Genomic DNA, 12,080 nt, shown 5'->3' with positions numbered 1-12,080 from the left:
CACCACTTGATATCACAACCCAGTAGGTTCTGATCCGTGAAGAATCCAAACAATACTTTAGCCTGAGCATTAAGCAGTAGTGCCCTTCTCAGAAACATTCACTTGACTTTCTGTCTTCATGTGACAAATCTAAAAGAGTTTTGTCTCCATGAGTGAATACAAAAACAATTGTTTTATCGCTGTAATTATCCTTTTTGTTTTTTTGGTTGGCTGCAACCCTGAAGCCTTCTGAAAATGGTGAAAAAGGTTACAGTTGTTTAATTCTTTCTCACCTCTCAGGGAAGACCTGCAGCTCCCTGAGAGTGCCCATGTTGTGTAACCGAAAGTCCTCGGGTGCAGCCTCTGGCACTGACGAGAAGAGCTCAGACAGCTGCCTAAAAGCCTGGAGAGCACTGCCACCCATTCTACAGAATTAAGCAGTAGAATGGGGGGTAGGGTGGGATGGGGATTTTCTACCCATCCACCTCCCTTGCACTGACTGAATTTCCTATAGCCTGCCCAAATCAACGTTTATCTGACAAGACACTCCATGAGATCCTATTGAAGTCTTATGGAGTGGCAATAGATGCAGCAAAGAATTCCTTCTATGCTGCATGTATTGCGTCCGCTGAGTCTCATCCAGCAGAGCTGTTTAGGGTGGTCAAAAGAGCTAACTCAGCCGTCTCCCACCCTAAACGTATTATTTGAACCAACTAAAGCCTGCTGTGATGCTATTAATAACATTTTTGTGGATAAAATCTCTCTGATAAGGGCTGATCTGGATGCCAGCATCATAGCAGAGATGGGGAAAGAGATATCCAGTGACTCTGTGGGCCTTGTTAGACTGGATCATTTTGAGTTTGTAAATACTGATGAAGTGGACAAGATTCTTGGATGTGTCAGGAGGACGACGTGCCCTCTCGATCCTTGCCCATCATGGTTGGCCGCCCAGGGAGGGGATGCAACAAAAACATTACTACAATCTATAATCCATCACAATTAAAGCAAGGAGTCGTTAGACCGCTTTTGAAAAAACCCTCCCTGGATCCCCTGGTGAGAAACAATTATAGACCGGTCTCTCTTTTACCATTTTTGGGCAAGGTGATCGAGAGGGCAGTCGCCTTCCAGCTCCAAGCTGTCTTGGATGAAGCCGATTATCTAGACCCATTTCAAACTGGATTCAGAGCAGGATATGGAGTTGAGACCGCCATGGTCGCCTTAGTCGATGATCTCCGTCTGGGCATCGACAGGGGAAGTATGACCCTGCTGGTGCTCTTGGACATCTCAGCGGCATTCGATACCATAGACCATGGTATCCTTCTGGAACACCTGAGGGAGTGAGGTATTGGGGGCACTGCGCTCCAGTGGTTCCGTTCCTACCTCTCAGGCCGATTCCTGATGGTGATGCTGGGGGACAGCTGATCTTCCAAGAGAGAGCTGACATCTGGCGTCCCTCAGGGTGCCATTCTGTCCCCCATGCTTTTCAACATTTACATGAAGCTGCTGGGAGAGATCATCCAGAGGCATGGGACGCGGTGTCATCAGTACGTTGATGACACCCAAATTTATTTCTCTATGTCCCCGACTATTGCAGTGACTAGGGATGGCATCTCTCCTCTGGATGCCTGTCTGGGGTCAGTAATGGGCTGGATGAGGGAAAACAAGCTCAGACTGAATCCAGAGAAAACGGAGGTACTCGCGATAGGTACCCCAAGTCCAGAGATGGAGTTTTGTCACCCAGTCCTGGATGGGGTCACACTTCCCCTAAAGGATGAGGTTTGCAGTTTGCAGATCCGTCCTTACAATTAATAATAATAATAATAATAATAATAATAAAACTTTAATTTATATCCCACTTTTTGTTTCCACAATCAAAGCGGCGTACAACCTTTAAAAAATACAATATATACAATTCCCCCAATTGACATCCCAAATAGATGGGACGGTCAAGAGTGCTTGGTATCAGCTTCGGCTGATACGCCAACTGCGTCCCTACCTGGACCGAAATGACCTTGAAACAGTAGTACTTGCACTGGTAATCTCTCGGTTAGATTTCTGCAATGCACTCTATTTGGGGCTACCCTTGTACCAAATTCGGAAGCTTCAATTGATTCAAAATGCAGCAGCCAGATTGGTCACCGGAACATCTAGGTTTGACCATATAACACCAATACTGAAATCTCTTCACTGGCTGCCAATTAGCTTCCGGGTGCAATACATGGTGTTAGTTATTACCTTTAAAGCCCTACATGGCTCGGGCCTGAGTTACTTAATAATAATAATAATAATAGGTTTTATTTATATACCGCCCAATCACTGGGAATCCGAGCGGTTTACAATAGAGGGGATAACAGACAGTTCCCTGCCCACAGGCTTACAATCTAAAAGACACGACACAAAAGGAGAAGGGAATGGTGATGGGGGAGGGAATCAGGTCCAGCATTCTTCTCTCCCTCTGAGGCCTGGACCAAGGCAGATGGACCGGAGGGAGGGCTCTTCTTCTTCAGGCTAGCCCCTGATGGAACTGGGCCAGCCTTCTCTCTTCCTCAGAGGCCGAAAGATGACAGTTAGGGAGGGAGGAGCCTCTTTCTTCAGGCTAGCCCCTGATGGAACTGGGCCAGCCTTCTCTCTCCCTCAGAGGCCGAAAGATGACAGTTAGGGAGGGAGGAGCCTCTGTCTTCAGGCTAGCCCCTGATGGAACTGGGCCAGCCTTCTCTCTCCCTCAGAGGCCGAAAGATGACAGTTAGGGAGGGAGGAGCCTCTGTCTTCAGGCTAGCCCCTGATGGAACTGGGCCAGCCTTCTCTCTCCCTCAGAGGCCGAAAGATGACAGTTAGGGAGGGAGGAGCCTCTTTCTTCTTACTTGCGCTTCTCCCTACATAATCCGCCCGAACTCTTAGTACATCTGGGAAGTTCTTACTAGAAAATAATAATAATAATAATAATAATAATAATAATAATAATAATATAGTTTATTTGTAACCCGCTTTTCCAAAATTTTGATAAAAGCAGTGAACAATTTAAACAATTACCAGGTTAATGACAACTTCACATAAGGCATTCACTGCCATGGCCCCAAGATTATGGAATGACCTACCGGAAGAGATCCGTCTCATTACTACCTTATAGGCCTTTAAGAAGGCACTCAAAACGGATCTCTTCCGGTTGGCTTATCCACTGAATTCCATATAAAAAGCTTATGACGACTGCTCTTCCTTGACTCTGATTGTTGGCTAATGGATGAATTGTAATTTTTAGAGAACTAATAGGAATTCTTGGTAAATTCAGTGTTAATATTTTATTGTTGTATTGATTGTAAATTGTACTAAGTGTCTTTTAAGGTTGTAATCCCGCCTCGATCTGTGAGAGAGGCGGGAGGTATAAATAAACTATATTATTATTATTATTATTATTATTATTATTATTATTATTAAATACCTCTGTTCCTCTCTTCCAAAATGTTTATCTTCCAAAATGGTGATTGGAAGTGATACTGTTCTACTTCCTGACACCATTTTAGAGGAGAAATCGAGGGGAATGGAGGTGTATGGGGAGGGCATTGGGGAAGGCATTTTTGCATGTTTGCACACGTTTGGGGGGCTTTTGATACAATTGGGGGAAATAACCTGATAATCAAACTGATTAAAAGGGGGGGGGACTTTGGGCCTGAAAATTGGGATCTGGGAGCCATGAATGGTCTTTGGGCTGCACCTTCCCCACCCATGAGCAAGAAGGATCAAGAAGCACTTTTTTTTGCTCTAGATATGTACTCAGTGTATTCACTTCTCAAAGGAGGCTCATTATGGTCCAGTTAGCTGTGGTTTGAGTGGCATGTTGGCACATAGCAAAGCAATACGGTGTTGCACCAACATTTGCCAACTGCTACATTAATCTGCTCAAGCCACACTAATCGCAGTAAGTCAATGTGGCTGTGTAAATTGCTTCTACGGGCCCTCACCTGTTCCTTATTTGGCAGTGGTGGGGAGGTGGGAAAGAATATGTTACATCAATGACAGTGAGAGTTTGCTGAGTAAAAGCAACTGAAAAGTGGAGAATTTGAGGTCTTTATTTTTTCCTTCCTCTGTGCAGTAAGGAGCTTACTTTTATTATCATATAGGAGAAAGCAGATGCTTCCTGTTTGTATCATTAAATTATGCTGTTTCCTGAAAGGAAGCTTTGATGAAAAGAAGCTGCAGATAGCTAAAATATCTAACACCACTCTTGTTTTGCAGGGGTCAAAAATGAAATCTCTTCATTTTAACCCTAGATACATTCATGTGATAGCTATTACTGTGTTGAGTAGCACTCAGAATGAAAAGGGAATGCCCATTAAAAATATAAAGTATGTAGACAGAGAGATTTGTGTGTACATTTGTTTCAGAAAAGCATCACCCACTTCACACTGCCCCTCTGATTCAGCAAAGTCTTTTCCATCTGAATGTTATTTATGGATCCACTTTAGAGAATAGCCTTCTTTAAAGTTTTTGCCACCATGTTATTCTGCATAGGGGGAAGAGTTAAGAAGGCTATTTTCTTCACCACTCATGCTAGTCTTCTGAAGCAGAAGTCTTGGTGACTGCATGTTGGAGAAAAGAGGAGGAGAAGGGTGGAGGAGAAGATGATGATCTTGGCCAACACCAACTGATGAAACAGAGGGCATTTGCAGATGGTGGCTTCCATCTTAGTGCAGCTGTGAATTTGCCCTGGGTTTTAGTTGCTAATTTAAAAAATGTTATTCAAGCTGCTGAGCCCCTCTCATAAGTTCAGAAATTTGGCCAGCTTCTTTAAAATTTTGAGTGAAACCCAGAGTGGGTTCTCCATCCCACTGATATTGGAGCCACCAGCCAATGAGGGCACATCTAGATATAGAATGAGTCTGCTTCAATCACAGAATTTTATGGGAGGACCAGATATTGTCACACACTCCCCCCCCCCATGTTTTCTCCCAGTGTTTGGAAGCTGCATCCTTCAAGCATCCTGAAGTTAAGCTTATCTGTCATACCCTTTACTTTCACAGATATAAAGAGAGATGGGAAGCCAGCTTGTTTTAGAGACATCTCCACCGAGATACAGCCATTTTAGCTTTCTCTAATGCTCCTTTTCCATTCTTGGCAAGTTTCTGAAGTCCACTTTATGCTCTTCTCTCTTTCTATGCTTCAGCATCCAAACTTTGAGAAATCCTTTTGAGAAATGTTACTGTTCCAGATGGTCATATTTTGGTAAATGCTGTGCACCACCATCATCACCACCACCATCATCATAGTCATCTTTTTTGGCCAGCCCAAAGCTGAAGCAATGTTACCACCAGATCATTCCACTAAGCTGTTTCACCACAATGGAAAAATAAAATGTGATGGACACAAAAGGTGTCTTTACAGATCCGTCTCTTCCTGCCTTAGGTCAAGAGGCAAAACATTTAGCCTGTCAGGACAAATATACAGGGGGATACTTCAAATAATGAAACATTCCATTTTGACAGAATAAAGGTTAAACCACGCTGGATCATGTGCATATTTGTAATGTAATGCACATGTAAGCGAGCAGGGAAGAATTGTTAAGGACAGCATAATTGAAAAAGATGAAGGTTGCATAACGTCTGGCATCTGCAAGTTAATATGGTACTTCAGCTGCCTAGTGCATTACAAACTTCCTGAGATATTTTGGCCGGGGTGGGGGTGTTGGGGAGGAAGGGAGAAGGAAAAAAGAGTCCACTTCTGCTATTTATAATTCATTTCCTTTTGGTCACCAGTCAGAACAATGCAGATCAACAGCTCTAGAAAGATTTTTGCTGGCCAGCTTTGCTGGTTTTCCTGAAGTTCAGCTCACAGTTAGTGCGGTGATGCCTGGTAACATTGTCAGTGAAGCAGTGAATCCACTCTCTGCTTGGGCCAAACTTGAAAGGGGCTAACCAAGCTGCTAAACTATGGGGAGAGGGTGGTGGTGGCGGCAAGTTTCAGCCCATTGGTTAGCTCCTTCCGATTTTGGACTAAACTTTGGAGCTGATTCACTACCCTACTGGCATCAGAGCAATATGCCACCACTGATTTAAAATTAATGTCAAAACAAGCATTTTACTGTCAAATCCATTTCAGAACAAGCATTTTACTCCTCTAACTGGAGGATTTTACGTCAAAGGATCATACTAACCACTCAAACAGTCTCTTCTAGTGTCACTATATCTACCCTAATATTAACTGTTTATTGATTGTCTGCTTCATCTGGGATGCTTCCATACAGACACCCCCCCCACACACACACACACTTTTTTTCAGTCAAACTATTAAATAAAGAGTACACTATCAATATTGGCAGTGCCAAATGCAGATTTAACAAGGCTAAATTAAAACAAAACAAAACAGATCTGGATGATTGTAAAAAAATACCTAAAACCCTCTATGTGATTTGTCACCTATTTCTATAAATAATTTTAAAACAGAAATCTGATATCAGATAGAACAGAACAATGGTATTACTGGAACTAACTTATCTAAACAATTCTTTTGAACATGACACATGTATTCAAGCATTTTTCATCTGATGTAATTGGCAGCTGGCTAAGATATTGCACATGCTACATGGACTGCCAACTGGAATAGAGAACTCCTAGCCCTTGAACCAGATTATTTAGATCAAGGTGTGATAACATATGGTCCTCCAGCTGTTGCTAAACTACTACCATCTCTCACTAGTGAGTATGGTGTCTCAGTATGAGGGGACAAGAAGGGTAGTATCTGGAAGCTTTCAGGGCCTCAACTCTAGCTTTATGGAACAACAAAACTGCATGTTGTGGACAACCCATGGAAGATAATGTTTCAAGATTTTCCAGCTCCATTGAAAAATGCTATTCATGTGGATAGTAGGTGGGCAAACTCACAGTGTGGTGGTCCTGACTCATACAGTGAATCATTTTAAATGAAATTACTGGAGTGGTGGGATTGATGATGGGGAGACTCTTGCCACAAGGATGCTTCCCCCTCTTATGATTGCAAAGCCCAATACATAATTACACCAAGAAGGGATCCAAAGACAGGCATTAAAAACTTCACATGCAAATTGAAGTTTCAAAGCATTGGCACTCTAGTTGTCACTGTTGCTGTTTTAACATTGTTTTTTGTGGGTTTTTCAGGCAATTTGACCATGTTCTAGAAGAGTTTCTTCCTGACGTTTCTCCAGTGGCTGGCATCTTCAGACAAACATTGTTTGTCTTTGTCTTTTTTGTCTTCTTACAGTAAATAATCTCTCTCTGTGTATGCATCTGCCTTCATGTTGTTGTCAAGTTATGGTGACCCCATGAATTTCAGAGGATTTTCTTTGACAAGAAATATTCAGAGGTTGTTTTGCCAGTTCCCTCTTCTAAAATATAGCCTACAGCACCTGGTATTTATTGGCTGTCTCCCATTCAAGTACTAACCAGGGTTGACCTTGCTTAGCTTCCAAAATCAAAGGAGATCTGGCATCTTTAAGGTATATAACCCCTAAAGGGTCTCTGTATTGGTGAATTTCTGAAGAAGGCTGATATAGAATCATAGAATCAGCTTCCAAACCTCTGTTATGAATGGTACAGGCTTTGAAAGGTCTGTCTTGAAAACTGAGATTTTCTGAAATGCCAAATTATTTTGAAAGTGGGTGTAGTTCAAAATGTTTGGATTTAAGACAATCCAATCTCATTAAAATCACTGGAAATTTTATCCTTGTCTTCACTGAAAAGTGGTGTTCAGTGTCTTTTACCACTGCTTTCTTGACATAAGAGCAGCACAGCAGAAAATAAAACTACCAGTTAGTTCTCTGAATGCATTCATATACATTGTTGTTCTTGTTATCTAAAAAGCAGACATGAGAAAGCTTAAAAAGACTTGGGACAGTGTATCATTGAGAAGGGTAGTTTTTAGCCAATGGAGATCTCCCTTGGCATGGACATATTTGCTTTGGATTATTTTTCTTGGAATTCTGGTAGACAGATTATCAAGGCTGCACAAGTTTCTTTGTGGACATTATTTGCCAAACAAAAACATGCACGTTAATTGCATTAGCACAATGCCATATCTAGTAGGAATGCAAATAGGGGAAAACGGATTCGCAGAACACACTCTGGTGCTTTATATGCAACAAGGACTGCTTCATTTTAGATCATTTCAGACAGGCCTCATTTACTTTGTATCCAAGTCAAAGCCTTGTTGTGTTTCCCAAAGCTTCAAATATCTCCCTGTTGAATAAAATTGGGAAATTAGCATATGGTTACAATTTTCTGAAAAGGAAATAGTAGAATTTGATGATATTTTGAAGCAAAGTAACCCTTTGTGAATAGATGAAACTTACTAAATGTTAGACAAAAAACAGTCTGTGTGTGTGCGTGTGCGTGTGCGTGAGAGAATGTATGTTTCTGCACATATGTGAGAGCTAGGCACTAAGCTTCCCTCCTCTGACTGTCCTCCTCCTACACACACACACACACACACACACACACACACTTGGTGATAGCTTATTGGCCACGCAGCAAAATACAACAAAATTCAATATCCATAAGCAACACTACTTTTATTGGATCAGTTTCAAAACATAAAATACATCATGAAAGCTTCTGGAGCAGTGAAGATTGGCTTTTAGTTTTTTTTAAAAAATTCCAGGAAATTTTTCAAACTGTAAAAGGTATTTAAAAACAACAACACCAGCATTGTATTTTCCACAAAAACTCCTGCAGTGTGAAAAATCAATTAAAATGTGCAAACTCTCATAATCTTGCCTGTCAAGTCAAAATTTTTTATAAGTATTCACTCATGGAAGGAAAAACAATTTAAAAGATTAAATGCCTGTTGTGCACACTACAATTTGTGTGTGTGTGTGTGTTTGTGTCACAATCACACACACACAATAAGAAACACAGAGTAGGATATTATATTACATTATTATCAGAGACAAAAAAACTACAAATATTTAACACTGAACTCAAATGTAACTAAGCCCAAAATATGGTGGTAAATTAAGAGACATGACTTGATAGAGAACATCTTAAGATCAACACAAACAAAATCAAGAGTAAATAAATCAAGATCTGAGGAAGGATGTTAGGCAAAGGACTAATCTGAAACAGAATATGAGATTATACAAGGAAAACATAGTCATCATTAGCTTCAGAACAACACTAAACCGAGGCACGTCAACTTTGAAGTGAGCATCTAAACAGTGGAAAAACCTCTGGTATGTTACTTCACTGTCCTTCCTGAAAACACTGTAATTGGTGAGATCTGGTCAAACCATTCACTGACTGGGCCTTAAAGGCCATGACTTTACTTAGGGATGGATAACTTGTGATAGTTTTAAAAGGCCTAGGACAAAAGCATACCACAGGCAGGAAATATAGAGGCTAAACAGACCGGCCCAAAAGGCCCGTGTCAGTGTGGAGTGGGAGTGTGGCAGCTGCATGCCGCATGCCCTGTCTCTGCCCCCAAGCTGCCATCATGCCGCCCACCTGACCAGACAATGGGCAGCATTGCAGTGCTCTGGCAGCATGGCAACTACATGCTGCATGCCAAAAGGATTGCCTAAAAGTGCCAACGTGAAGGCAACAGCAGCCTTTTTCCAGGCCAAAAAGAAGAAGCATTTTGCCGCTTCTTTTTGGTCTGGAAAAATGCTGGATCAGGGCCATGGTGTGCATTTGCTGCTGTCCCAATGCAGCGCTCAAAGGGGCAGCGTGATGCCATCCCTTTAGGGCCCTCTGTTTAGGCCCAAAGTTACTTTTTTGGACTATACAGCCACTGGCTGTTCTAGCTGTGGAATTCTGGGAGTAGGAGTCCAAACAAGCAACTTTTCCAATTGCATACCTCATCAGTATCCAGTCTCTTTGGAATTTATGCAAGTGTTGAATTTCAGCAATTGTACTGATAGGTCCACCTGAAGTGGGCAGTAGCAATTCGATTTAATGTTAATTCCAATTTGATTGGTAATTAAATGGCTTGGTGAAATCTGGAAAGAGGTAGATGATGATGGAAGAGGCCTACCTGTGCAAACCTCCCAGAGAATTAAAATTGCAAAATTGTTGTTTGAAAAGAAAGAAGAAAAATATGTACACACAAACTCCATTAATTTGATACTAAAAGCTTCCTTTGATATCTCAATACTGAAGAGGAGAAGGGTGTGCAGTCTACATCATTAAAGACTAAATGTGGGAAAACCCAGCCCTGTAGCATCCCCTCAGCCAAACCAAATAGGTAAAATGTTTTAAAGTCAATGTGGCAAAAACAGCTTCCAGCAAAACAGCAAGTTTAAAACAGATTTTTCATGTAACCAACAGTAGGTAATTAGGTGACAAGCACTCCCGGCTATGCAACTTTCCAAATCAAAATATGGCATTGGCATTGGCATTGGCAATACTTCAGGGTTCATGATAGGGTGAAAGAGTGCCCCGTTGCCTCCTCTCTCCCTAAAATCCCCCTTCTTTCATTGTCTTCTTGTCTAGACATCAGAAGCCAAGGTTTATTTTAATAACGTGACTTCACTTTGTACTTGCCATTGTAAAAGCTCAGAAGACATATCCCCACAAAGACGTCAGTGCATTGGGTTGCATACTTGGCTGTGAAGGTGCAGTAACCAAGAAGAATCAATATTTGGGTTGGGAAAAAGTCAGGTTGCTTGGTTGGTTGGTAACATAGGTTTCCATTTTGGGGGTTGACGTATAATTAAGGCTTTCCCTTGCCGCACCACTTAGGCCCATTTTATTTGGAGCCCTGATCAGAGCTGCTAATGAAATACAGCTGGAGAATCACTCCTGCCTGGTCTGAAGCTGTGGAGCTTCCCCAGATTTATTCAGCTTTAGTTCTGCTGTTATCATTCATTGAAAACAGAATCGGCTGCACTGAAATCCTTCTATTGGCTTCCATGTTCTTTTATTTTAATGATATTTGGCCCTCCATCTAAGGTTTGTTGATGAAATGTTTGTTCATGCAAACCCTAAACCCTATAGTCACTAATGCTCTAGCAACACTGAGATGAGACTACTGTAGTGTGCTCTATTTGGGCCTCTCTGTAGAACTGGACATTTCAACTGGTGCAATATACAGCTGCTACAATAGCAATGGGATCTTGACAGATAAAGGAGCTTATTGCACACATATTTAACCTGACTGCATCCTAATGGGATGCAGCCTGGACGTGGGATGCAGGCGGGAATTATCACACATAGTTCGCTGCCAGTTCTACCAGCTGAGTACAACTCGGCTGCATCTTGGCTCCCAGGTGCGCTTTGGCTTGGGAAAATGGCAGCTGAAGCATGCCTGGGAGCTGGGCTGTAGCTGGGCTGTACTCAGCCAGTGGAATCAGTGGTGAATTACATGCAATAATTCCCACCTGCATCATGTCCCGGCTGCATCCCATTAGGGTGCAGTCAGGTTAAATGTGCGTGCAATAAACTCCAAAGTTTATAATTACAGGCAACCTCACTTGATAAAGTGTTTGACAAAGAAACTCCTTTTTACAAAGTCTTGTTTACAGGAGTCAAGCTAAGCCCACCATTTTGTCTTCTGTCTTCTGGAAGGGTTTTGGTTTGTTTGTTTTTTGGCAGCACTGGCATTGTGGAAAACATTGAGAAGGAGGGCAGAAGAAAGACAGATATTCAGGCTGCATCTACACTGCAAAAACAATCCAAGTTGATGCCACTTTAAATTGCCATGACTCAATGCTATGAAATTCTGGGAATTGTAGTTTTGTGAGACACTTAGCCTTCTCTGCCAGAGATCTCTGGTGCCACCACAAATTACAAACTGCAGAATTCCACAACATTGGGCCATGGCAGTTAAAGTGGTTTCAAACTGGATTATTTCTGCAGTGTGGATGCAGCCTCAGTGCTAGTTTGCAGCAGTGTGTCAACAAGAAACAATCCAAAAAAGCTTATTTACAGCAGACAAGATAAGCAGCTGTCTCTAGAATCACTTACTGAGCAAGTGTGAAGAGCAAGAGAGCCAGCAACAGCTTCAACTGCCTCTATACTACCCTCCCTGCCTACAGTAGAATCTACCTCAGGAGAGAGCCTATAACAGCTTTCTCTTTTCTGTTTTTGTCATTGTCACATCTTCTCAATCTCCTGTTGTTCATTGGGTAGTGAATCCTTTCC

The sequence above is a fragment of the Sceloporus occidentalis genome, unplaced genomic scaffold (genome assembly GCF_023333645.1).
Source record: "Sceloporus occidentalis isolate IW3139 unplaced genomic scaffold, rSceOcc1.0.p SCAF_4, whole genome shotgun sequence".
NCBI classification, from domain to species: Eukaryota; Metazoa; Chordata; class Lepidosauria; order Squamata; family Phrynosomatidae; genus Sceloporus; species Sceloporus occidentalis.
Note: the sequence above shows the minus strand (reverse complement) of the source record.